This window comes from Rhinoraja longicauda, chromosome 41, assembly GCF_053455715.1.
Source record: "Rhinoraja longicauda isolate Sanriku21f chromosome 41, sRhiLon1.1, whole genome shotgun sequence".
NCBI classification, from domain to species: Eukaryota; Metazoa; Chordata; class Chondrichthyes; order Rajiformes; family Arhynchobatidae; genus Rhinoraja; species Rhinoraja longicauda.
This window is the reverse complement of record NC_135993.1, coordinates 1,556,894-1,584,089: the sequence shown is the minus strand read 5'-3', so window position 1 is coordinate 1,584,089 and position 27,196 is coordinate 1,556,894. Positions and strand designations below refer to the sequence as shown.

At 48.3% G+C, this 27,196-nt stretch overlaps 1 protein-coding gene across 1 annotated transcript in view; it reads left to right on the top strand.

The window, feature by feature from the left end:
• LOC144611777 (G-protein coupled receptor 4-like) overlaps positions 1–27,196 on the top strand; it is a 42,543-nt gene that overhangs the window by 10,510 nt on the left and 4,837 nt on the right. The gene's annotated exons all lie outside the window — the stretch shown is intronic.

Sequence of the window (27,196 nt, the reverse complement as noted above, 5' to 3'; positions counted from 1 at the left end):
CGGGGGCAATTTACAGAAGCCAATTAACCTGCAACCCTGCACGTCTTTGGGATGTGGGAGGAAACCGGAGCACCCGGAGAAAACCCACGCAGGTCACGGGGAGAACGTACAAACTCTGTGCAGACAGCACCCGTAGTCAGGATCAAACTGGTGTCTCTGGCTCTGTGAGGCAGCAACTCTATCGCTGCGCCACTGTGCCATTTGTTTGGTTCCATTTAGAAAAGGATTGATGGGACTGCTCTTAATGGGAGATGGCATGGACCCAAAGGGCTGAATGGCCTCATTCTGTGTACCATTCAGCACAGAAACCAGCCCTTTGACCCACTCTGCCCACGACGATCATCGAATATCCATCTGTGCTAATCCTGTTTGTATCCAATGGGATCTGTGCACAGTTGAGGGAGCACAGCAGTACTCTAAACTTTGAGTTAAATTCTTTAACAAGATCCTTGTTTTCCTGATCTACAAACCACGCGGTCACGGGGAGAACGCACAAACTCCGTACAGACAGCGCCCGCAGGCAGGATCGAACCCGGGTCTCTGGCGCTGCGAAGCAGCAGCTCTACCCGCTGAGCCACTGTGAACCAGGGGTCACAGTTTAAGGATAAGGGGGAAGTCTTTTAGGACCGAGATGAGAACGTTTTTTTTCACACAGAGAGTGGTGAATCTGTGGAATTCTCTGCCACAGAAGGTAGTTGAGGCCAGTTCATTGGCTATATTTAAGAGGGAGTTAGATGTGGCCCTTGTGGCTAAAGGGATCAGGGGGTATGAAGAGAGTCAGGTACAGGATACTGAGTTGGATGATCAGCCATGATCATATTCAATAGCGGTGCAGGCTCGAAGGGCCGAATGGCCTACTCCTGCACCTATTTTCTATGTGTCTATGTTTCTATGAAAGGGTCAGTGTATAAAGGATATCTGCACCGAATCGTTTAATCAGACCTAGGATTCACCGTGTCTCTGCACTGCTTTCTATTCGGCGTTGCGAGGGTTAAGATAATGCCTTTGGAAAAATTTCTGGACCTCTATCGTACATCCTTTTGTCGAGCTATTAGATACTCTGCTGCTCCTGACAGCACTGCACCTCAAAACAATGCGCAAAGGTGCCCTGGAGAGCAATCAATGTGTCAGGCTTTGTGATTTGCAGGAACTGTATCTGAGCTGGGGGAACGGAGATACGATCAGTGACATCAGGACAGGATGGGACTGCAGGAACCAGGATAGACAATAGACAATAGACAATAGGTGCAGGGGGAGGCCATTCGGCCCTTCGAGCCAGCACCGCCATTCAATGTGATCATGGCTGATCATTCTCAATCAGTACCCCGTTCCTGCCCTCTCCCCATACCCCCTGACTCCGCTATCCTTAAGAGCTCTATCCAGCTCTCTCTTGAATGCATTCAGAGAATTGGCCTCCACTGCCTTCTGAGGCAGAGAATTCCACAGATTCACAACTCTCTGACTGAAAAAGTTTTTCCTCATCTCAGTTCTAAATGGCCGACCCCTTATTCTTAAACTGTGGCCCCTTGTTCTGGACTCCCCCAACATTGGGAACACGTTTCCTGCCTCTAACGTGTCCAACCCCTTGATAATCTTATACGTTTCGATAAGATCTCCTCTCATCCTTCTAAATTCCAGTGTATACAAGCCTAGTCGCTCCAGTCTTTCAACATATGATAGTCCTGCCATTCCGGGAATTAACCTAGTAGGTTGGCTCACTGCCCCCTTATTCTCATGGGACTGGCATAACAGACCCGAGGCACTGTGTGATAATGTTACTGAGCATACAAACCATTCCACCAGGGCGGAACGGTGGCGCAGCGGGTAGAGCTGCTGCCTCATAGCGCCAGAGACCCGGGTTCGGTCCCGACCACTGGTGCTGTCTGTATGCTCCCATCCGAAATCTTCGGTTTCCTCCCACACTCCAAAGAGAATCAGATAGGACCTCTGCCTTCTGGCTCCCTATGTCTAACCTCAATTAGATTCCGTTCGCTGGCTTCCTGTGAAACGCTCAACTTTGTCCACAAAACCCCAGATTACGGATGAATTTGGCAGCAAGTGGAGGTCATATGTGGTTATATTAGCAAGAGGGTCAGCCTGTAAAACATTCCTGCTTCTGGGTCGGAAGGAGTCGCTTTGCAGGGTTTAAACACAAAGAAACCAGGAATGCCAATAGAATAGAAGGGATTGGATAGGCCAGATGCAGGGAAATAGTTCCCCATGTTGGAGAAGAAGTCCGAAGAAGGGTCCCATCTCAGAATGCTGTCTGTCTATTCCTTCCACAGATGCTGCTGGACCCTTTGAGTTCCTCCGGCACTTTGTGTTTCACTCAAGATTCCAGCATCTGCAGTTCCTTGTGTACCCCCCCCCCCACCCCCCCCCCACCCCCCCTCCAACACCTCTTGTATTTTCGATTTTGCAACCAATAAAATTCTAATTTAATAAGTTCATAAGCTCATAAGTTCTAGGAGCAGAATTAGGCTATTTGGCCCATCAAGTCCACTATGCCATTCAATCATGGCTGATCTATCTTTCCCTCTCAACCCCGTTCACTGGGAGAACGTACAAAGTCTGTACGGACAGCACCCGTGGACAGAATCGAACCCGGGTCTCTGTCAGTCAGCAGCTCTACCTGCTGCACCACCGATGGACTTGGATCCCTCAGTACATTCAGTTTCCCATTCTCATAGTCATAGATAGTCACAGAGTGAAACAGCATGGAAACAGGTCCTTCGGCCCAACTTGCCCACACCGGCCAACATGTCCCATCTACACCAGTCCCACCTGCCTGCGTTTGGTCCATATCCCTGCAAACCTGTCCTATCCATGTACCGGTCTAACTGTTTCTTAAACGATGGGATAGTCCCAGCCTCAACTACCTCCTCTGGCATCTTGTTCCATACACCCACCACCCTTTGTGTGAAAAAGTTACCCCTCAGATTCCTATTAAATTCGACACCATTTTCCCCTCTAATGCCCACCATGGCTCCCGGTCCTGAGCTTCACAATGAGCGGGATAAGAAAATAACTGCAGATGCTGGTACAAATATAAGAAAATAACTGCAGATGCTGGTACAATTTCACAAAATGCTGGAGTAACTCAGCAGTTTCACAAAATGATGGAGTAACTCAGCAGTTTCACAAAACTGGCAAAACAGGCTGGGACTATCCCAACGTTTAAGAAACAATTAGACCGGTACATGGATAGGACAGGTTTGCACTTCAACTCCCCCTCCCATTCCCAGTCTGACCTTTCTGTCATGGACCTCCTCCAGTGCCATAGTGAGGCCCACCGGAAATTGGAGGAACAGCACCTCATATTTTGCTTGGGCAGCTTGCAGCCCAGTGGTATGAACATCGACTTCTCCAACTTTAGATAGTTCCTCTGTCCCTCTCTTCCCCTCCTCCTTCCCAGATCTCCCTCTATCTTCCTGTCTCCACCTATATCCTTCCTTTGTCCCGCCCCCCCTGACATCAGTCTGAAGAAGGGTCTCGACCCGAAACTGAGATGCTGCCTGACCTGCTGAGTTACTCCAGCATTTTGTGAATAAAAATTCGCAATAGGGGGATCAGGAGTTAATATTGTGTAATGGCTTGCTTCCAGTAACCAGGTCAAGTGGTGTGGACTCTCAGGCAGGTTCCCTTGCAAAGTTCCACTGTCTTTCTTCAAACCTCTTCCAGATGGTGTTTGGCTTGGCCAAGGGTGTAAAACAGGCCCCGCCAAAACCGAGAAGATCATCTGTGAAGCATCAAGACAGCGCTGGATGTACGAGCGAGAAGGGTTCCACACACGGGGAAGGCAAGGAACACAGAAGCAGGCAGAGACCATTCAGCCCTGCAAGCCCTTTCATAGTCAGAGAGCCATACAGCATAGAAACAGTCCCTTCGGCCCAGCACCTCCATGCCGACTAAATGCCGACCATTTAGAACTGAGATGAGGAAAAACGTTTTCAGTCAGAGAGTTGTGAATCTGTGGAATTCTCTGCCTCAGAAGGCAGTGGAGACCAATTCTCTGAATGCATTCAAGAGAGAGCTGGATAGAGCTCTTAAGGATAGTGGAGTCAGAGGGTATGGGGAGAAGGCAGGAACGGGGTACTGATTGAGAATGATCAGCCATGATCACATTGAATGGCGGTGTTGGCTCGAAGGGCCGAATGGCCTCCTCCTGCACCTATTGTCTATTGTCTATTGATGCCCAATCTAATCTAGTCCCACCTGCCTGTGTTTTGTTCACATCCCCCCAAACCTTTGCTAACCTGTCCAAATGTCGATAAATGTTGTTATAGTATCTGCCTCAACTACCTCCTTGTTCCATACACCCAGAGTGAAAAGGTCCTCTTGTTTTGAATCCCAATCCTGGGTAAACATAGAAACATAGACAATAGGTGCAGGAGTAGGCCATTCGGCCCTTCGATCCAGCACCACTATTTAATATGATCATGGCTGAGCATCCCGAATCAGTACCCCGTTCCTGTTTTCTCCCCCATATCCCTTGATTCCGTTAGCCCAAAGTGCTAAATCTAACTCTCTCTTGAAAATACTATGTACATTCATGCTGTACACCCAGCATCTCTGGAGAGAACTCCTGAAGAAGGGTCTCGATCCGAAACATCACCCATTCCTTCTCTCCAGAGATGCTGCCTGTCCCGCTGAGTTACTCCAGTTTTTTGTGTCTATCTTCAGTTTAAACCAGCAACTTCCTAGACATATTCCTATGGTAGGGGGGGATCAAGAACTAATGGGCATGGGTTGAAAGTGAGAGGGGAAGGTAATAGGAACCTGAGGGTTTAACTGTGACGCAGAGGGTCGTGGGTGTATGTCAGAGGTGGCACGGTGTCGAAGTGGTAGAGCTGCTGCCTTACAACCAAAGATAATATGGTTTACGACACCAGGGACTGGGGTTCCATCCTGACTGTCTGTGTGGAATTTTAACTATGGGCACTGCCTGTACGGAGTTTGTACGTTCTCCCTGGGACCACGTGCGTTTCCTCCGGGTTCTCTGGTTCCTCCCACATTTCAAAGACGTGCAGGTTTGGAGGTTAATTGGCTTCGGCAAATTGCCCCTGGCGTGTAGGGGTGTGAAAGTGGGATAACATGGAACTGGTCTAGGGTTGCCAACTTCCTCACTCCCAAATACGGGACAAGGTGACGTCACCGCCCCGCGCCCCGCGTGACCTCTCCCGGCCAGCGGCCACGTGCTCCCGCTCCACCAATGGCGGCCGCCATTGGTGGAGCGGGAGCACGTGGCCGCTGGCCGGGTGAGGTCACGTGGGGCGCGGGGCGGTGACGTCACCCTTTGTCCCTTATTTGGGAGCGAGGAAGTTGGCAACCCTACCAATACGGGACAAGGTATGGGAAAAAATAATTTAGCCCAAAATACGGAATGTCCCGGCTAATACGGGACAGTTGGCAACCCTAAACTGGTGTGAACCGGTGATCGATGGTCGGCGTGGACTTGATGGGCCGAAGGGCCTGTTTCCGCACTGTATCTCGTGGGTGTATGTCAGTCTAACACCCACTGTATCTCGTGGGTGTATGTCACTCCAGTCTAAACTAAATTAAACTAAATCTAGCTTAGATGGGGCATATTGGTTGGCATGGCCTAGTTAGGCCGAAGGGCCTGTTTCCGTGATGTAAGATTCTAAGGCCCTGGGACTCTAAAGCCTGCAGCAGAAAGGAAAAATACTGGAAACACTCAGTAGGTCAGGCAGCATGTGTGGAAAGAAAAACAAAGTTAATGTGCCAGATCAATGATCTTCCATCAAAATATTTTCGCCATTGCTCGATTTATAAGAAAAAGTACAATGCTGGAATTCACTGTTGAGCCAAATTTTGTAAATCAAAAAAGCTGCATCTAATGCATTTGGGTACAATCTGTTCCTATTTAAAATGCTGAAAAACAGACTTGATTGTCAAAGACATCCAACTCCAAAGACTGAATGATGACACAGGAAAAGATCATAACTTTAATGAGTTATTGTGTAGTTTTGTTGGGATGGGCCTCAGCTGAGAATCTATTGAACTGAACCACTGCCTCCTTCCAAACACATGTGGAAATGGGCAGGATTCCACGCGTGAGACATTCAGATGGTCTCAGCTGAGAATTGTGCACGCACCATCCATGGCTTATGTAAGAAGGAACTGCAGATGCTGGTTTAAACCGAAGAAAGGCACAAAAAGCTAGAGTAACTCAGCGGGAAACAGGCAGCATCTCTGGAGGGAAGGAATGGGTGACGTTTTGGGTCGAGACCCCTCTTCAGACTTCACCCATTCCTTCTATCCGGAGATGGTGCCTGTTACTCTGGCTTTTTGTGTCTACCATGCATGGCTTCTCAACTACAGGGAAGAGGATGATATGTGTTAGAAACAAGGAACTGCAGACTAGGGTGGCATGGTGGTGCAGCGGTAGAGTTGCTGCCTCACAGCGCCAGAGACCCGGGTTCGATCCTGACCACGGGTGCTGTCTGTATAGAGTTTGTACATTCTACCTGCGTGGGTTTCCTTTGAGTGCTTATTATAATTATAAATGATAAATTCTTCATAAATTCAGTATATAATCATTATATATTCAACTTTTAGAATTCAGCCATTACTAATTCTTCAGTCTGAAGAAGGGTCTCGACCCGAAACGTCACCCATTCCTTCTCTCCAGAGATGCTGCCTGACCTGCTGAGTTACTCCAGCACTTTGTGAATAAATACTAATTCTTCCTAGTGGGTATAGGATAATCTTAGTGTGTACGGGGATTACTGGTCGGCATGGACTCAGTGGGCCGAAGGGCCTGTTTCCGCGCTCTATCTCTAAACTAAACCAAACTAGTCTCAAGAAGGGTCTCGACCCGAAACGTCACCCATTCCTTCTCTCCAGAGATGCTGCCTGTCCCGCTGAGTTACTCCAGCTTTTTGTGTCTATCTTCGATCTAAACTAAATTAAACCAGACTCTCAACTTCCTTAGACCACTGCTTCATGTCCATTAAGAATTCATTGAAGATGCCGGAGGAACTCAAAGGGCCAGGCAGCATCTGTGGAGGGAATAGACCGATAACATTCTGAGATGGGACCCTTCTTCAGACTTCTTCAGAAGAGTGGGGGGGGGGGGGGTATATTGATGGAAAAAAATATTGATTCATTTTATTTGATATTGTTATGTTAAGATGTATCTGTTGTTCAGATATTTCTTAAATATTGTGAAAGTCTTCACTTGTGTTCCATTGCCTGCCACCCACTGAGTGATAAAGAATTCCTTGGCAAGTCTCCGCTAACCCTCTTATTTAACAAGCTAATGCAATCCACAGAACTGCAGCCAAGACGTGGAGCTGTTGAGCTGAGCACAGGGACTGTAACGCTGGACTCACCCCACACTTCAGTGGCCTTGCTCTGCCCCATCGCATGGTGTCAGGTTAATCTTCGTTAGCAGCTGTGCAGCCTAGGTTTGCCACCACGATGTGCTTCCTGTCACCCTGTTGGTTGGAGTGAGCTCTGCTCAGTTTCCTGCTCAAAGTTGACCGCACACATTAAACCCTGCCGTTTACAACAGCAACTCGACAGAGGAACGGCACTGTAAAAGGGTAGACACAAAGTGTGAGATTATTCACTTTGGAAGTAAGAATAGAAAGGCAGATTATTATCTGAATGGTGTCAAGTTAGGAGGAGGGGGAGTTCAACGAGATCTGGGTGTCCTAGTGCATCAGTCAATGAAAGGAAGCATGCAGGTACAGCAGGCAGTGAAGAAAGCCAATGGAATGTTGGCCTTCGTAACAAGAGGAGTTGAGTATAGGAGCAAAGAGGTCCTTCTACAGTTGTACCGGGCCCTGGTGAGACCGCACCTGGAGTACTGTGTGCAGTTTTGGTCTCCAAATTTGAGGAAGGATATTCTTGCTATGGAGGGCGTGCAGCGTAGGTTCACTAGGTTAATTCCCGGAATGCCGGGACTGTCGTATGTTGAAAGGCTGGAGCGATTGAGCTTGTATACACTGGAATTTAGAAGGATGAGGGGGGATCTTATCGAAACGTATAAGATTATTAAGGGGTTGGACACATTAGAGGCAGGAAACATGTTCCCAATGTTGGGGGAGTCCAGAACAAGGGGCCACAGTTTAAGAATAAGGGGTCGGCCATTTAGAACTGAGATGAGGAAAAACTTTTTCAGTCAGAGTGGTGAAGGTGTGGAATTCTCTGCCTCAGAAGGCAGTGGAAGCCAATTCTCTGAATGCATTCAAGAGAGAGCTAGATAGAGCTCTTAAGGATAGCGGAGTCAGGGGGTATGGGGAGTAGGCAGGAACAGGGTACTGATTGAGAATGATCAGCCATGATCACATTGAATGGCGGTGCTGGCTCGAAGGGCCAAATGGCCTCCTCCTGCACCTATTGTCTATTGTCTATAAGATGGGTCTGAACAAGGGTCTCGACTCGCAACATCACCTATCCCTTTTCTCCAGAAGTGCTGCCTGACCTGCTGAGTTACTCCAGCTTTTTGTGTCTATCTTAAATTTGTAGGCTAATTGGCTTCAATAAAAACTGTAAATTGTCCTCAGTGTGTCATGTTGGCTGGTCGACATGGACTCGGTGGGCTGAAGGGCCTGTTTCCGCACTGTAACTCTAAAGTCTAAAGTAAAGAATCTGATCAAAAGACAATTATTTCCCCTTAACAGGAGATCACCACTGCCGAGTAAGGATTTAGCCAGTAGTGAGGCTGTTTCACACAGATAAAGGAAGAATGACAAATCTCTTTAATGTTTTCCTTAATAGCAGGATATCCTAAAGCATTTCATTCTCGGCTCAGTGTTTCTGGAATGTGTTGTAAATGCTACAGAACGCCTTGGTGAGGTCTTGCAATTGTGACTAAATGGGGCAGGTGCAAGGATAGGAATGTTTAGTGTAGAGATACAGCACGAAAACAGGCCCTTCGTCCCATCGCGTCCCCTTCAACCAGTGAGTACTCGCTGGAGTTTGGAAGAATAAGGGGGGACCTTATTGAAACGTACCTAATAGTGAAAGACTTGGATAGAGTGGATGTGCAGAGGATGTTTCCACTAGTGGGAGAGTCTAGAGGTCATAGCCACAGAAATAAAGGACGTTCCCTCAGGAAAGAGATGAGAAGGAATTTCTTTAGTCAGAGGGTGGTGAATCTGCGGAATCCTTTGCCACAGACGGCTGTCGAGGCCGCCAATGGATATTTTCAAGGCAGAGATAGATTATTGATTAGTACAGGTGTCAGAGGTAATGGGGAGTCGGCAGAAGAATGGGGTTAAGAGGAAGAGATAGACCAGCCATGATTGAATGGCGGAGTAGTCTTGACGGGCCGAATGCCCAAATTTTGCTCCTATCACTTATAAAATGAACTTATGAAGATTAGACGCTCTCTTTGAAAGAGATTCTGGTCGGGAGACTCCAAGATTATTTTTGTGGGAGCCACAGTGGAATTTTCTAGAATTAGCTGTCAGCAGCAGACAGTGCCCTTATTTAAGTTTTGAGAGTGCTGTGATCCTCTGTTTGTCCTTATCATTTGCTGAAACAATGTTCCAAAACAATAAACTGATCTGCCAGTGATTATCAGGAGTCTCGATCTGGTGTGGCTAAGGGAACAGAACTCTGCGTTACCTGTAGAATGCGGGACAGGTGGGCAAGTGTCACCTGTAACTCACCTGTTAGCTCACTGAAGAGCTGGTTCTAATCCCACTTCAATGAACCGTCTGAACTGATGTTTCTGTGCTGTTTAGTTTAGTTTAGAGATACAGCATGGAAACAGGCCCTTCGGCCCACCGGGTCCGCGCCGACCAGCGATCCCCGCACATTAACACTATCCTACACCCACTAGGGACAATGTTTACATTTACCAAGCCAATTAACCTACAAACCTGCACGTCGTTGGAGTGTGGGAGAAAACCGAAGATCTCAGAGAAAACCCACGCAGGTCACGGGGAGAACGTACAAACTCCGTACAGACAGCACCCGTAGTTGGGATGGAACCCGGGTCTCCAGTGCTGCATTCGCTGCAAGGCAGCAACTCTACCATTGCGCCACCGTGACCGCCCTTCTTTTGGTGTTCAATGGTTCAATGGTACTTTATTGCCATATGCAAGAACACAGACCGAGGAATAGGTGATGTTTCTATGACACGATACGATGGAACTTTATTTATCCCAGGAGGGAAATTGATCTGCCCACAGTCATAAAACACAAAATACATGAAACATGAAATGAAAGTGACGAGTGGAAAGGATTGGGGATGTGCAAAGATTGGGGGGGGGGGGGGCAATGGTAGTCAGTCTGTCCTACGACAGAAGGGGGAGATCCGAACGAAGATGAAACCTTTTTTCTGGGCCCTGTCTCCGTTCCCGATGCGGCCTACCATCGGCCAAACACCTGGAGCTGGCGGCCTCCAGCTGGGACCACCTGGGTTCTTGGGACCACAGAGCCCGCGGACCGGACTTACCATCTGCCGAGCTGGCTGCCTTCGGAGGCTCCGGAGGCTTCGGGCGTGGGCCGCGTGGACGTCGGAAGCTTGCAGGCCCTCCCCTGGGTTGAGACCCTTCTTCCGACTCAGCTTTTTACAATAGACAATAGACAATAGGTGCAGGAGGAGGCCATTCGGCCCTTCGAGACAGCACCGCCATTCAATGTGATCATGGCTGATCATTCTCAATCAGTACCCCGTTCCTGCCTTCTCCCCATACCCCCTGACTCCGCTATCCTTAAGAGCTCTATCTAGCTCTCTCTTGAATGCACTCAGAGAATTGGCCTCCACTGCCTTCTGAGGCAGAGAATTCCACAGATTCACAACTCTCTGACTGAAAAGGTTTTCCTCATCTCCGTTCTAAATGGCCTACCCCTTATTCTTAAACTGTGGCCCCTGGTTCTGGATTTGTGTCTATCTTCGGTTTAAACCAGCATCTGCAGTTCCTTCCTGCACATTTAGCCTACAAACCTGTTCATCTTTGGTGTGTGGGAGGAAACCGGAGCACCCGGGGAAAACCCACGCAGGTCACGGGGAGAACGTGCAAACTCCGTACAGACAGCACCCGTAGTCAGGATGGAACCCGGGTCTCTGGCGCTGTGAGGCGGCAGCTCTACCCACTGCGCCACCGTGCCGCCACTCGTATGGAAGGCGATCGGGATAGAATGAAGGAATAACGGAAACGTTTCATCGCCTTTCCTTGACGGGACAGTTGGGATACGGCTGGCTCTGTGGTTTTTTTGACCCGAGTGACATTTGCAACTCCCCAGAGTTGGTGGTCCTGATGGGCGTGTCAAACGAGCACCAATCTGACCTTGCGGTCCCCTCGGGCTCTTGTTCAGGTGCAGCTCTCTCTGCCTCCCTGCTGTATAAAGTTTCACTTAGCTTGCAAAGGCAGTAATACGATATGTTTGGGTTATCTGCTATTTAATCAGGTGCGCAGTGACAGATCGAGGGAGTGTATAGCAGGGGGGAGGGGGTTCGCCTGACACCTCCCTCTCTCTCACTCACTCACACCTTTCCATTCCAAGGACTATACTCAACAATTGCATATTACAGTGCACCAAAGGTACATAAACCTTCAATGGTCACATTATAACAAGCAGTCATTACAGTACAATGGTGCAATCTTTATCTACAATGCTCTCGACCCCCCCCCCCCCCCCCCCGCGGCGACCGGCGTTCACGGAAGGTCTCCAGAGTGCCTGTGGACACCGCGTGCGTGTTCCCTCCGCAGGGACACGCGGGCACGGACATAGGGGCGGGCAGCCGACTCTGGCTTGACCATCAACCGCCCACTGCCTGGACCCGCGAACGGCCATCTTGATGAGGCCCAGGAGCAGACCGACAGGGAGATCCCACCCTCCCGATCGACCCTCCCCCACTCCCTGCCCTCTGCCCAAACACCAGGACCGTGGGACTAAAATGCAGCCATGTTTCGGGTCGAGACCCTTCTTCAGACTTCAGACTCGACCCGAAACGTCACCTACTCCTTCTCTCCAGAGATGCTGCCTGTCCCGCTGAGTTACTCCGGCATTTTGTGTCTATCTTCGGTTTAAACTAGCATCTGCAGTTCCTTCCTACACATTCCGTTCTGAAGTACATCATTTTATTTTGAGGCTGTGCCCTCTGGTCCTAGACTCTCCCACTAGTGGAAACATCCTCTCCACATCCACTCTATCCAGGCCTTTCATTATTCGGTACGTTTCAATGATATTCTCCCATTGTCCCTCAGGGACCTTGTAGAAACATGTCAAATTCTTGAGCAATTGGAACAGGCTAGATGCAGGAAATATTTTCCCGATGTTGGGGGAGTCCACAACCAGGGGTCACACAGTCTAAGAACAAGGGGTGGGCCATTTAGGACTGAGATGAGGAAAAATCTTTTCACCCAGAGAGTTGTGAATCTGTGGAATTCTCTGCCGCAGAAGGCAGTGGAGGCCAATTCACTGGATGTTTTCAAGAGAGAGTTAGATAGAGCTTTTACGCCTAACGGAATCAAGGGATATGGGGAGAAAGCAGGAACGGGGTACTGATTTAGAATGATCAACCATGATAATATTGAATGGCGGTGCTGGCTCGAATGGCTGAATGGCCTACTGCACCTACTTTCTATATTGAAAATTGACACAAAAAGCTGGAGTAACTCAGCGGGACAGGCAGCATCTCTGGAAAGAAGGAATGGGTGACGTTTCGGGTCGAGACCCTTCTTCAGACGGAAAGTCAGGGGAGAGGGAGACACAGAGATATGGAAGGGTAAGGTTACACCAGTCTGAAGAAGGGTCTCGATCCACAACGTCACCCATTCCTTCTCTCCAGAGACGCTGCCTGTCCCGCTGAGTTACTCCAGCTTTTTGTGTCTGTCTTCGGTTTAAACCACCATCTGCAGTTCCTTCCTCTCTTCGATGTTCCTATGTTTTTACCTCTGGTTGGTACGCAGAGTGGTGCAAACCCCCTTTAAGGCCGGCCGCAATGTGATAGCTACTGGAGCGATCCCTGCACAAAGCTGTTAATCTAGAGTGTAACGATCGAACGGTGTCTGCATCCACCTGGGCCAGCAGAGGAAGAGCGTTGTGGTGAACGGAACAGCTTTCAGATCGACTGATATAGACGGCACAAAGTGAAAGGAATGAAGCAAAACAATCTGTATCAACCCATTGCACTCGGGACAAATCACAGCATCGACACAACCCTGACATCTCTGTCTCTGGGTTTCCGAGGTATCTCATCGGAATGCTCCTGTAAGTATCAACAGACCTCCATCTCAAACACGCCAGCAGCATGCGTGACCATGGCTCCAGTTATTTCCTTTCCCATTTCATTTTATTGTAATCAATAGAAATCTAATCTGTACGAGGCATGTTTTTTCTCGCCTGGGTGAATTTGCCAGGTCAGTCTTGTTGTTGTTCGTCCTTCGGGTTGGAAGATGACCATGACGTCACTTTCAGTTGGAGGATTGATGACTGTGGGTCCGGAAGTGGCTGGTGAGGCCAATCCGGGCCCGGAAGGCACGCCCACACGTAGGACACAAGTGGATGGGTGCTGCAGTGGGAGTGGAGGTAGCCCGTGCCTTGCGCGCGGTGCGTTTCCTCTGGGCCTCTGCAGTGCGTCTGTTCTCTGCTGCACGGGCTCCTGTGGTGAGCTTGCTACGCCAGGTTGGATGGTCCACAGCAAGAGACTCCCAAGTGCTGAGGTTGATGTCCAAGACTTTGAGGGACACTTTGAGGCAGTCCTTAAACCGTTTCTTCTGTCCTCCTACTGAGCGCTTGCCCTGACACAGTTCTCCATACAGAAGCTGTTTTGGCAGTCGACTCTCGGGCATTCTGACGTCATGGCCTGCCCATCTGGCTTGGGCTTTCCGTAGGAGGGTGTGGACGCTGGGGATTCCGGCCCGTTCCAAGACCTCTGTGTTGGGAATTTTGTCCTGCCACCTGATGTGAAGGAGCCTTCCACCTGATGTGAAAGTGGTTGAGCTGTTTGGCATGTCTGCTGTAGACAGTCCAGGTCTCACTGGCATAGAGAAGAGTGGTGAGTACCACGGCACGGTAGACCTTCAGCTTGGTGGTAAGGCTGAGTCCTCTCCGCTCCCAAACATTCTCACGGGGCAGAGAAGGGGCAGAGAATATCATCCCCCCGAATGTTATTGTTGTCCTTACATCTTCCAGAGAGAGAAAGTTCACACTGAAGATAGGCACAAAAAGCTGGAGTAACTCAGCGGGACAGACTGGAGAAAAGGAATGGGTGACATTTCGGGTCAAGACCCTTCTTCAGACTGAGAGTCAGGAGAGAGGGAGACCTAGAGATATGGAAGGGTAAGGTGTGAAAACGAGGGATCAAAGGGGACGAAGTTCAAGGAAAATGTAGTATGGATCATTGTTAGCTGGGGAAAGTGACAACGAGGCACAATCAGTAACATTTAATCAGGAGGCCAGTAAAACTAGACAGAGAACTGGGATGGGGGAGGGTGGAGAGAGAGGGGATGCAAGGGTTACTTGAAGATAGAGAAATCTAATCATACCGCTGGGTTGTAAGGTGCCCAAGTGAAATATGAGGTGCTGTTCCTCCAATTTGCGTGTGACGTCACTCTGACGGTGGAGGAGGCCCAGGACAGAAAGTTTAGTGTGGGAATGGGAGGGGAAGTTTAAACTCTTTAGCAACCGGGAGATAAGAGCATAAGGTCATAAGTGAGAGGAGCAGAAATAGGCCATTCGGCCCATCAAGTCTACTCTGCCATTCAATCATGGCTGAACTATCTCTCCCTCCTAACCCCATTCTCCTGCCTTCTCCCCATAACCCCTAACACCCGTACTAATCAAGAGTCTATCTATCTCTGCCTTAAAAATATCCACTGATTTGGCCTCCACACCTGTTTCAAAGAATTCCACAGATTCACCACCCTCTGACTTAGAAATTCCTCCTCAACTTCCTAAAGAAACGTCCTTTAATTCTGAGGCTGTGTTCTCTAGTCCTAGACTCTCCCACAAGGGTCTGAGGGGATAGGTCTCCCCAGCGGCAAGGCGGTGCAGCGCTAGAGTTGCTACCTCACAGTGCTTGCAGCGCCGGAGACCTGGGTTTGATCCCGACTACGGGTGCTGTCTGTACGGAGTTTGTACGTTCTCCCCGTGACCGCGTGGGTTTTCTCCGAGATCTTCAGTCTCCTCCCACAATCCAAAGACGTACAGGTTTGTAGGTTAATTGGCTTGGTGTATGTGTAAATTGTTCCTAGTGTGTGTTGGACAATATTAATGTGCGGGGATCGCTGGTCGGTGCGGACTCGGTGGTGCAAAAGGCCTGTTGCCGAGCTGTATCTCTAAACTAAACTAAACTAAAATCGCTGCTGTTTTAGAGTACGTTTGCAAATGATTTTCTGGTCATTGGGGAATGATTTGTTTAACATTTACCGGGCTATGTAAACAGGTTGAAGTGTTCATAGTAAGTTGTTTTAAATGTTGTAGTTTGACGGCTGAGTATTTAAACTTAAACGTAAGTCAGATCGTTCCTCGGTCTGTTGGAGAGAAAATGCCATCATGGAAAAAAATTGAATAGTTAATGGAAATTGAAGAGAATATTAATTAGGTCAACAAATTGGCCTGCCTTTCATTGAGACACTAAATGCTGGAGTAACTCAGAGGGACAGACAGCATCTCTGGAGAGAAGGAATGGTGACGTTTCGGGTCGAGACCCTTCTTCAGACTCCATCTTTTAACACAACATTTAAAAAACGTTTGGACAGGTACATGGATAGGACAGGTTTAGTCAAGTCAAGTCAAGTCAATTTTATTTGTATAGCACATTTAAAACAACCCACGTTGACCAAAGTGCTGTACATTTGATTAGGTTCCAATAGAAAAAAAATGAAAACATACAGTAGCACGCAAACAGTTCACAGCGCCTCCTCAATGAGCCTCAAACGCTAGGGAGTAGAAATATGTTTTGAGCCTGGACTTAAAGGAGTCGATGGAGGGGGCTGTTCTGATGGGGAGAGGGATGCTGTTCCACAGTCTAGGAGCTGCAACCGCAAAAGCGCGGTCACCCCTGAGTTTAAGCCTAGACCGCGGGATAGTGAATAGCTTCAAGTCGGCCGATCTGAGGGACCTGGAGTTAGAGAGGGGGGTTAGAAGATTTTTGATGTAGGGGGGGAGTGTCCATTTAGGGCTTTATACGTGAATAGGAGGAGCTTGAAGTTGATTCTGTACCGTACAGGGAGCCAGTGGAGAGAGGCCAGAATCGGGGTGATGTGGTCTCTTTTACGGGTACCCGTCAGGAGTCTCGCTGCGGCGTTTTGGACCAGTTGCAGGCGGGACAGGGAAGATTGGCTGATCCCAGTGTATAGGGAGTTGCAGTAGTCTAGGCGGGAGGAAATGAAAGCGTGAATGATTTTTTCTGTGTCGACGAATTGGAGGAAAGGTTTGATTTTAGCTATGGTTCGAAGTTGGAAGAAGCTGGCTTTTACCACAGCGTTGACTTACTTATCAAATTTTAATGTAGAGTCAAATATCATGCCGAGGTTTTTGACATGCGGTTTGACTAGGCAGGATAGGCTTCCAAGACTGCCTGTTATCAATTTGATGGAGTCGGGGGGGCCGAATAGGATGACCTCAGACTTGCTCTCATTTAATTGGAGGAAGTTCTGTGCCATCCAACATTTTATGTCCTCAAGGCAGTGTGAGAGGCTGTTTAAATTTGACTGGTTGTTGGGTTTCAGGGGGAGGTAAAGCTGTGTGTCATCGGCATAGCAGTGGAAAGAAATGCCGTGCCTTTGAATGATTTGGCCAAGGGGGAGCATGTACAGAGAGAAGAGAATGGGGCCTAGGATGGAGCCTTGTGGAACTCCGCTGGAGAGGCTAGCTGGAGCAGAGGAATAACTGCCTATGTTGATGGCGAAACTCCTATCTTTGAGGTACGAAGCGAACCAGCTCAGGGCAGTGCCATCAATGCCAACCGTGTACCGGAGACGGTCAATAAGGATGGTGTGGTCCACTGTATCGAACGCTGCGCTGAGGTCGAGAAGGGGCAGGATTGCACAGTCGCCGGTGTCGATGGCGAGAAGCAGGTCGTTGTGTACCTTCAACAAGGCAGACTCTGTGCTGTGGTGGGCTCTGAAACCTGACTGGAAACTTTCCAGGATGGTGTTTTGGTGCAGGTAGGGCACTAATTGGTTTAGGATTGCCTTTTCATGGACTTTTGACAGGAATGGCAGTTTGGAAATGGGTCTGTAGTTGCTAGGCAAGGTGGGGTCTAGGTTAGGTTTTTTCAGTAGGGGCTGGACCACCGCGTGCTTGAAACTGGTTGGAACAGTGCCAGTGGCCAGAGAACTGTTGATAATAGAGAGGATGCTGGGACCGGCTATTGCAATGACATCCTTCAGAAGGGCAGTGGGGGCTGGATCAAGGGGGCAGGTTGCAGGTTTTATAGCGGAGACAAGCTTTGCAAGGGAGGATAGAGTGACGGGTTGGAAGCAGTCCAATTTAGATGAACAGACTAGTGAGACAGCTAGGTCACGGGTGGGAGGGGAAATGTTCATTCTAATATTCTCAACTTTGTTGGTGAAAAATTTAGCGAATTCTTCGCACTTAGCAGGGGACCCAACTAAGCTGGTACTGGGGGCGGGACATATGACAGAGGTAATTGTTCTAAATAGGACCTTGGAGTTATGAGAGTTTTTGGAAATAAGGTCGGAGAAGTATTGTGCTCTAGCAGACTTTACTGCTTCCTGGTATTTGAGAAGATTGTTTCTCAGAATTTCGAAGGAATTTAGAGGAATACGGGCCAAATGCAGGCAAGTGGGGATAGTGTAGATGGGGCATGTTGGTCGGCGTGGGCAAGTTGGACTGAAGGCCATGTTTCCATGTTGTATGACTCTAAGGCCACCAACATAAACAAGGTCCAATCTCACTCCCTCTACTCCACTCTCCCATGAGACATGAGTATGAAAATGCACTGCTCCAGATTTAGGGACAGTTTCTTCCCAGCTGTTTTCTGTGAGGCATGTCTCGTCAGCTAGAGTGTGGTCCAGACCTCCCATGTACCTCATTGGGGAGATTTACGTTATCTTTAATCGGACTTGATCAGACTTCAATATTATACCCTTGCACTAAACGTTGTGTCTTTTATCCTTTATCTGTGCACGGCTTGTTGTAATCACGTACAGTCTTTTCTTTGACTGGATAGCATGTAAACAGAAGTTTTTCACTGTAGCTCGGTACACGTGACAATAATCCTTAACTAAACAGTAGCCCGAGAGGGGTCGTTTATCTGCTAGGCAATCCATTGACATTGTGACTCTGTGAAAGTTGACCCAAAATGACGGATGCAAATGTTACATCACCCAGAATGATTAAACGATATGATACGATATGATACAATACATTACGATACGATGGAAGTCTCTGCCACAGAGGGCAGTGGAAGCCAAATCACTGGATGGATTTAAGAGAGTTAGATAGAGCTCTAGGGGCTAGTGGAATCAAAGGATATGGGGAGAAGGCAGGCACGGGTTATTGATTGGGGACGATCAGCCATGATCACAATGAATGGCGGTGCTGGCTTGAAGGGCCGAATGGCCTCCTCCTGCACCTATTTTCTATGTTTCTATGTTTCTATATGATACGATACGATACGATAGAACTTTATTCATTCCCTGAGGGAGATTGGTCTGCCAACAGTCACGACACACAACAAGGTACACGAAAACTTGAAATTAAAATGAAATTAAAAGTGAAAATAAAGAGAAGTACAAGTGACTGTTGGCTGGCTGCCATGTGCACAGCACCTTATCCACCGATGGAATAAATGGGCAAGTCATTGGGAAACGCATTGTTAATTGGTTCAAGACTTGACACTCAAGGGTACCTTGTTAAAACAAACAGCCAGTCAAGTTTAAGAGTGGAGACACAAGGAACTTGTGTGGAACACCTAGTGCTAGAATAACTTGGTGGGGCAGCGATAGAGTTGCTGCCTCACAGCGCCAGAGACCCCGGTTCGATCCTGAATACGGGCGCTGTCTGTATGGAGTTTGTACGTTCTTCCTGTGACCTGCATGGGTCTGAAGAAGGGTCTCGACCCGAAAAGTCGCCCATTCCTTCTCTCCAGACATTCTGCCTGTCCTGCTGAGTTACTCCAGCACTTGGTGTCATTTTTTTTCATAACCCAGCATCTCCAGTTCCCAGCGAACCATGCACATTCCTATAGAATGTTGATGTATGTCCTGAACATATTTTTTCCATCAGTTTTCGATGTGGAAGATATCGTTGATATCTGTATGATATCAGGCAGGCTAATTTCAATCTGATAGAACGTATAAAAATCCCAATTACAATGGATAAAGTATTAAGGAAACCCAGGGGGTTAGAGACAGACAAGACTTCAAGACCAGATGAACTGTGCAAGAGGGTTTTAAATGATGTGTCTGCAGAGATAATGGAGCCATTGATTGATTTTTTGAATTGCTGGATGGTATCAGGAGATTAGGAAACCAACTAATGCATTTCCCTTGTTTAAAAGAGTACAAAATCAGAAGCCATAGAACTATGTCAAAAATAAGTTGATGTATTCAAGCGAGAATTAGATATCGCTCGTAGGGCTAACGGAATCAAGGGATATGGGGAGAAGGCAGGAACAGGATACTGATTTTGGATCATCAGCCATGATCACATTGAATGGCGGTGCTGGCCCAAAGAGCCGAATGGCCTATTCCTGCACCTATTTTCTATGTTTCTATGTTTCTAAAAGGACACAAGCGGCTAGAGAAACTCAGCAGTTCCAGCAACATCTCTGGAGAACATGGATAGGTCAGTTAGTTTAACCATGATTATTGGCATGACGCTAGAGTCAATACTCAAAGAGTGATTCTATGTTTAGTTTAGTTTAGTGTACTTTCGAGATACAGTGCAGAAACAGGCTCTTCGGCCCACTGAGTCTGCACCGACCAGCGATCCCCGCACATTAACACAATTTTTACCGAAGCCAATTAACCTACAAACCTGCACGTCTTTGGAGTGTGGGAGGAAAGCGAAGATGTCGGAGAAAAGCCACGCAGGTCACGGGGAGAACGTACAAACTCCGTACAGACAGCACCCGTGGTCTGGATTGAACCCAGGTTTCTGGCGCTGTGAGGCAGCAACTCTACCATTACACGCCCGACATAACTAATCATTTCAGAAAGTGAATCTAATCGATCCTCGTCAGCGTGGTTTCATGTAAGATCAATCATTTTGTCAGATTAGCTAGAATTCGTTGAGGATGTGTTTGGGAAAGTTGATGTTGGGGGACGTGTATTTAGATACAAGTTTGATAAAGTGCACTTAAGAGGTTGTTGCATAATTTTGAAAAGCCCATGGCTTTGATGAAAGTGTATTCGAATCTATTGAAATATTACCTTAGTTTAGTCTGGACATAAAGCATGGAAACAGGCCCTTTTCCCCCACCGAGTCTGTGCCAATCAACAATCACCCATTCGCTAGTTCTACGTTATTCCAGTTTTTGCATCCTACACAAGAGGGGCAATTTACAGAAGCCAATTAACCTACCCACCTGCACATGTGTGGAGTCTGGGAGGAAACCCATGCAGGAAGAACGTGCAAACTCCGTACAGACAGCACCCGAGGTCAGGATCCAACGTGGGTCTCTGGCGCTGTGAGGCAGCAGCTCTACCCGCTGCGCCACTGAATCCTCTCGTAGAAAACAGGGAGTTGGAATAAATAGATCGTTTTCCTACTGTACGGAGGTCACCTCAGGGATCAGTTCTCAGCGAGTGATTCTTCACTGTTTGCATTAATGACCTGCAGGAAGGAAAAGTATGCGCGGATTCCGAATTTGCTGACGATACGAAAACAGGAGGAAGTGCCTGTAGTGGTAAGAATAAAGGGGTCGGCCATTTACGACTGAGATGAGGAAAAATCTTTTCACCCAGAGAGTTGTGAATCTGTGGAATTCTCCGCCACAGAAGGCAGTGGAGGCCAATTCACTGGATGTTTTCAAGAGAGAGTTAGATTCAGCTCTTAGGGCTAACAGAATCAAGGGATATGGGGAGAAAGCAGGAACGGGGTACTGATTTTGGATGATCAGCCATGATCATATTGATTGGCGGTGCTGGCTCAAAGGGCCGAATGGCTTACTCCTGCACCTATTTTTTATGTTTCTATGATAAGGGCACTGTGTTTCTGCAACAGGACAGTTAGATTGAGTCAGTGGGCAGTCGGCTGGCAAGTGATGAACATTAGTTTAGTTTAGTTTAGTTTAGTTTAGTTTAGTTTAGTTTAGTTTAGTTTAGTTTAGTTTAGTTTAGTTTAGTTTAGTTTAGTTTAGTTTAGAGAGACAGCACCCTTCGGCCCACTGAATCCGCGCCGACCAGCGATCACCTAGAACTCCAGTTCTATCGCACACACTGGGGACAATTTAGCAAAGCCAATTAACCTACAAACCTGCACGTCTTTGAGATGTGGGAGGAAACCAGAGCGCCCGGAGAAAACCCACGCAGGGCACGGGGAGAACATACAAACTCCGTAAAGACAGCGCCCGTAATCAGGATTGAACCCGGAACTCTGGCGCTGTGAGGCAGCAGCTCTACCCGCTGCGCACTGTACCACCCTAATGACCATTCACCGAAAGGCAGAGTGGGGGAGGGTGAGGTCGTGCGGTTTGGTGAGAGGTGTGGAAGGCTGATTGTTATCTCAGTGTAGACAAGTTCAAGTGAGTTCAGTTCATCGTGATCCATATGTTCCAAGTACATGAATCACAGAAAGTTAGCAGGCAGGTCCGGCAAGTATTTAAGAGAACAATCGGCATTTTGCCCTTTATTGCAAACAGATTGGAATTTTAAAAATAAGGAGGTTTTGGTTTCAATTGTACAGGGTGTTAGTAAGACCTCACCACAATACTATGTACAGCTTTGCTACCCTTACATATAAAAAAAGTTACAGTAACACTTCAAGTTCAAATGAGAATTTGTCATCTGCAGTATGTCAATGATTTAGATGAGAACGTACAAGCCATGATTAGTAAGATAAACACAAAAAAAGTTGGAGTAACTCTGCGGGACAGTCAGCATCTCTGGAGCGAAGGAATGGGTGACGTTTGGGGTCGAGACCCTCCTTCTTCTGTCAACCCATTCCTTCTCTCCAGAGCTGCTGCCTGACCCGCTGAGTTACTCCAGCACTCTGTGAAACGTCACCCATTCCATCTCTCCAGAGCTGCTGCCTGACCCGCTGAGTTACTCCAGCACTCTGTGAAACGTCACCCATTCCTTCTCTCCAGAGCTGCTGCCTGACCCGCTGAGTTACTCCAGCACTCTGTGAAACGTCACCCATTCCATCTCTCCAGAGCTGCTGCCTGACCCGCTGAGTTACTCCAGCACTCTGTGAAACGTCACCCATTCCTTCTCTCCAGAGCTGCTGCCTGACCCGCTGAGTTACTCCAGCTTTTTGGGTCTATCTTCGGTCAATATGCATTAGCTTCCTACAGCCTGCTTTCTGGGTCAGGTATGCTGATTCCAGGTTTTATCCAGAATTCCAGGATAGTGCCTTTGGCCTTCCCCGTATACTGGGATATATCAGTGGCCCAATAGAAAGGGGAGTACCTTTGACTGGACAACATTGTGGTGGGAAAGTTAGAACAGTTTTTTCCATGTCTGACCTGACAATCGGCTGTTAGCAACGTAGGTTGACAGATGCAAAGACGTATAAACCATAATAATGATAAGGATGTTGGTGACTGCTTCCTGTATTTATACCTGTTCGGGCCTGTTGAGCTCTTCTATCAGTTACATTTTCCCACAGCTCCTAATTAAATATGTCAGTCATCAGGACGGTTTCTTCTCAGCTGTTATCAGGCAACTGAATCATCCCACTACGCCACAGAGCTGCCCTAAACTACTATCACATCATTTGTGAGCCTTGGACTATCTTTGATGGGACTTTACTGGACTTTGTCCCTTCATCTTTCCATCGACTCCACCTCCACCTCACGCTGCCTCGGCAAGGCCAGCAGCATCATCAAGGATCAGTCTCACCCCGGTCACTCCCTCTTCTCCCCTCTCCCATCAGACAAGAGGTACAGAAGTGTGAAAACGCACACCTCCAGATTCAGGGACAGTTTCTTCCCAGCTGTTATCAGGCAACTGAACCATCCTACCACAACCAGAGAGCAGTGCTGAACTACCTCATTGGCACCCTCGGACTATCCTTGATCGGACTTTACTAGCTTTACCTTGCACTAAATGTTATTCCCTTATCATGTATCTATACACTGAGTTACTCCAGCATTTTGTGTCCATCTTCGGTGCAAACCAGCATCAGCAGTTCCAATGTCCCGCCCCCTCTCGACATCAGTCTGAAGAAAGGTCTCAACCCGAAACGTCACCCTTTCCTTCTCTCCAGAGATGCTGCCTGACCCGCTGCGTTACTCCAGCACTCTGTGAAACGTCACCCATTCCATCTTTCCAGAGATGCTGCCTGACCCGCTGAGTTACTCCAGCACTCTGTGAAACGTCACCCATTCCATCTCTCCAGAGATGCTGCCTGACCCGCTGAGTTACTCCAGCATCTTGTGTGTACCAGCTGAGGACATGACGTTGGATATCGGCTTCAGGAAGAATTACAGGAAGGAAACCTCACCAATGCAGACGTTTACCGGTGGGAGGCAGTGTGAAATGTCCCGACAATGAACAGTGGAAGATAATTGTAGTTACATTCTTCTCCTTCCTTCCTTCTAATCAAATGTCCCAACATGCAAGCAGTGAGTCAGATCTTTGATGATGTGAGTTCCAGTACTGCTATTTTTGGCTTTGGAGAAATTCTCTCATCATGTACAATGTTACTGGAAGGCAGAGAGTCATAGAGTGATACAGTGTGGAAACTTCAGCCCAACTTGCCCGCACCAGCCAACACGTCCCAGCTACACTAGTCCTACCTGCCTGTGTTTGGTCCGTATCCCTCCAAGCCTTATGTTTATCTTTGGTGCATCTGCAGTTCCTTCCTACAGGGGGTAATAAAGGTGGCAGTCACAGCCAAAGATACCAGAGGAGCAAGATGAACCACTCCGTTGAAATCACCTGTACTGAAGTGTAGTATGCAAAGGAGCGTGACGTCCGCCATTTTAGTAAGCAAACCCCGCCATTCGCTCTGCCTCTCGCAGTGTAATCAGTGTTGTGGGGGAACAGTGTGTGTGAAGATACCATAAAAATGCTGAATATATCTCATCTGTCAATGCACAGATTTTTGTTATGTTTCTTTGTAAATGTTTCTGCAAGTTTCTGCCTACTAAAATGGCCGCCGTGACGTACTTCAGTTTTTAGGGTCGAGTGGTCTATCTTGCTCTGCTCTATTATCTTTGGTCACAGCAAAGGCACTCAGGTCCGAGACCTACCCATTACGTTGAAGATCAGATCAGAAGTCGGAGCTGTAGTCTTGAGGGTGAGAACTTGGCACAATTCATTTCAACCATGGGAAGACTTTACGAGTTCAGGGAAAGTCAATCTCTGGGGAACGGTGGAATTTGCGTGTCTTGGCCGCACAGATTTGTTGGGGCCAACAAACAACGTTTGATCTCCATTCCGTCTCTGACCCAGCGCTTGACTTCAGAAGATGGTTGGAAAATTGGGATGGGTGGTCTTCGTCACCAAGTTTGGTTGGAATCAAGTTGGACGTTAATTCCTCGAATTAAATGTCCAATTTGGCGGTTAGAGTCCAATGTACTTGGAATTGGAGTGAGTTCAAAGATGGTCGTGGCGCAGCGGTAGAGTTGCTGCCTCACAGCGCTTGCAGTGCCAGAGACCCGGGTTCCATCCTGACTGCGGGTGCTGTCTGTACGGAGGTTGCACAGTTCTCTCTGTGACCATGTAAGTTTTCTCCAGTTGCTCCGGTTTCCTCCCACTTCCCAAAGACGTGCAGGTTTGTAGATTAATTGGCCCTCTGTAAATTTCCGCTGACTGACTGGCGCTAACTTCTGTGTTTCTATGTGTGGTCAGTGGTCGGCGTGGACTCGGTGGACCAAACAGCCTGTTTCCACACCCCATCTCTCAACCCTAAACCCTGCCGTTTGTCCAACCTCTCCTTGCAGCTAATCCAAGCAGCATTCTGATAATCTCTTCTGCACCTTCTCCAAAGCTTCCACATCCTTCCTGTCATGAGGCGACCGGAAATGTCGCTACACTCCATATGTGGCCTGAGAGATGGGTTTTAGGGTAAGCTGGATACACAAGAGGGAGATTAGTAAGAAGGGGTGGGATGATAAGTATTGGGGATAGCATGGGGCACTTGGGCTGAATAGCCTTTCCCTGCTGAACATTGCATGGAATTCTCATAGATAATTTAAACCCACACCATTAGCCACTGAGTGGGATACAACAGAACACGTTCGCTGGTCGGACTGCATTTGGAGCATTGTGGACAGTTTTAAGCCACATATCTAAGGAAGGATGTGCTGGCTCTGGAGAGGATCCAGACGAGGTTCACTAGAATGAGCCAGGAGATGAGTGAGTGTTTGTCGGCACTGGGCCTGTACTCTCTTTAGAGGATGAGGGGGGACCTCATTGAAACTTCCCGAATAGTGAAAGGCCTGGATAGAGTGGACGTGGGGAGGATATTTCTACTGGTGGGAGAGTCTAGGACCAGAGGGCACAGCCTCAGAATAAAAGGACGTACCTTTAGAAAGGAGATAAGGAGGAATTTCTTTAGCCAGAAGGTGGTGAATCTGTGGAATTCATTGCTTCAGTCGGTTTTGGAGGCCAAGATATTTTAAAGCAGAGATTGACGGGCTCTTGATTAGTATGGGTGTCAGGGGTTATGGGAAGAAGGCAGGAGAATGGGGTTAGGAGGGAGAGATCAATCACGCATGATTGAGTGGCGGAGTAGACTCGATGGGCCGAATGGCCTAATTCCGCTCCTATAACTTATAAACTTATGAAGGCAGGGGAATTGGGTTGAGAAGGAAACAAAATAGATCAGCCACGATTGAATGGCAGGGTAGACTCGATGGGCCGAATGGCCTAGTTCTGCTGCGATGGATTATGAACATTCGCAGTCACACACTGGGGAGCTTGGTATCCATTTGGCCGCCGATAGCAGAGCAAGATCCTACGGCCGGGGGAGGTCCCACGTCGGCTGAGATCACAGCGGCCGACTGCACGACCTTCAGGGAGAGAGACCCTCCGGGTGCGTGATTGCCTTGGTGGGGCATCGGCGGAGCTGCAGGACTTGTGAGCAGGCAAGATCAGATGGGCAGCATTCCCTGCAGAAGATGCAGGCTGTGTGCAAGTGCAGCAAGCACCTCGACATGGACAATTAGAGGTCAGGAATGCAGAGCCTGCTGACTTGCGAAGGACGCAGGGGCTGGAGTCCACCGCGCCGGAGAAGCTGGCACCAGGATGGGGGCCGGTGTGGAGACAACAGTGACTTCACCTTCAGTCAACATAAGGGCAGGCTAGCGTCAAGATGGGGGTGTCTCCAACTCACAGGCTGCTGCCCATGGATTGATGCACATTGACAAAGCTGCAAGATATGGGAAAACAAGGACCTGCAGATGCTGGTTTACTGAAAACAAAAGACACAGAGTGCTGGAGTAACTTAGCGGGTCAAGGCAGCATCTCTGGAGAACATTTCGTAAGTCATAGAAGCAGAATTAGGCCATTCGGCCCATCAAGTCTACTCTGCCTTTCCCAATGTGCAGATGCTGGTTTATACCAAAGATAGACACCAAGTGCTGGTGTAACTCAATGGGTCAGGCAGCATCTCTGGAGAAAAGGAATTGGTGTTGTTTCGGGTCAGAACCCATCTTCAGACCAGGTTCTGAGCTGAACTATTTCTCCCCTTCTCCTCTCCTCTCCCCTCCACACACAATCCTTCCTCTGACTTCACAATTCCAACTCATCAAGCCGTCAGTTTTAATCTCTGGCCTTTGTTCCAACCATCTGCTAATCAAAACCCCCCTCACCTGTGTCCACCTATGAGTTTAGTTTACTTTAGCGATACAGCGCGTAAACAGGCCCTTCGGCCCACCGAGTCCGCGCCAACCGGCGATCCTAGCACACCAACACTATCCTACACACACTAGGGACAATTTATACATACACCAAGCCAATTAACCAACATACCTGTATGTCTTTGGAGAATGGGAGGAAACCAAAGAAAACCGATGCGGTCACGTGGAGAACGTACAAACTCCGTATAAACAGCACCCGTGGTCAGGATGGAACCCGGGTTCTCTGGCGCTGCGAGGCAGCAACTCTACCGCTGCAACACCACG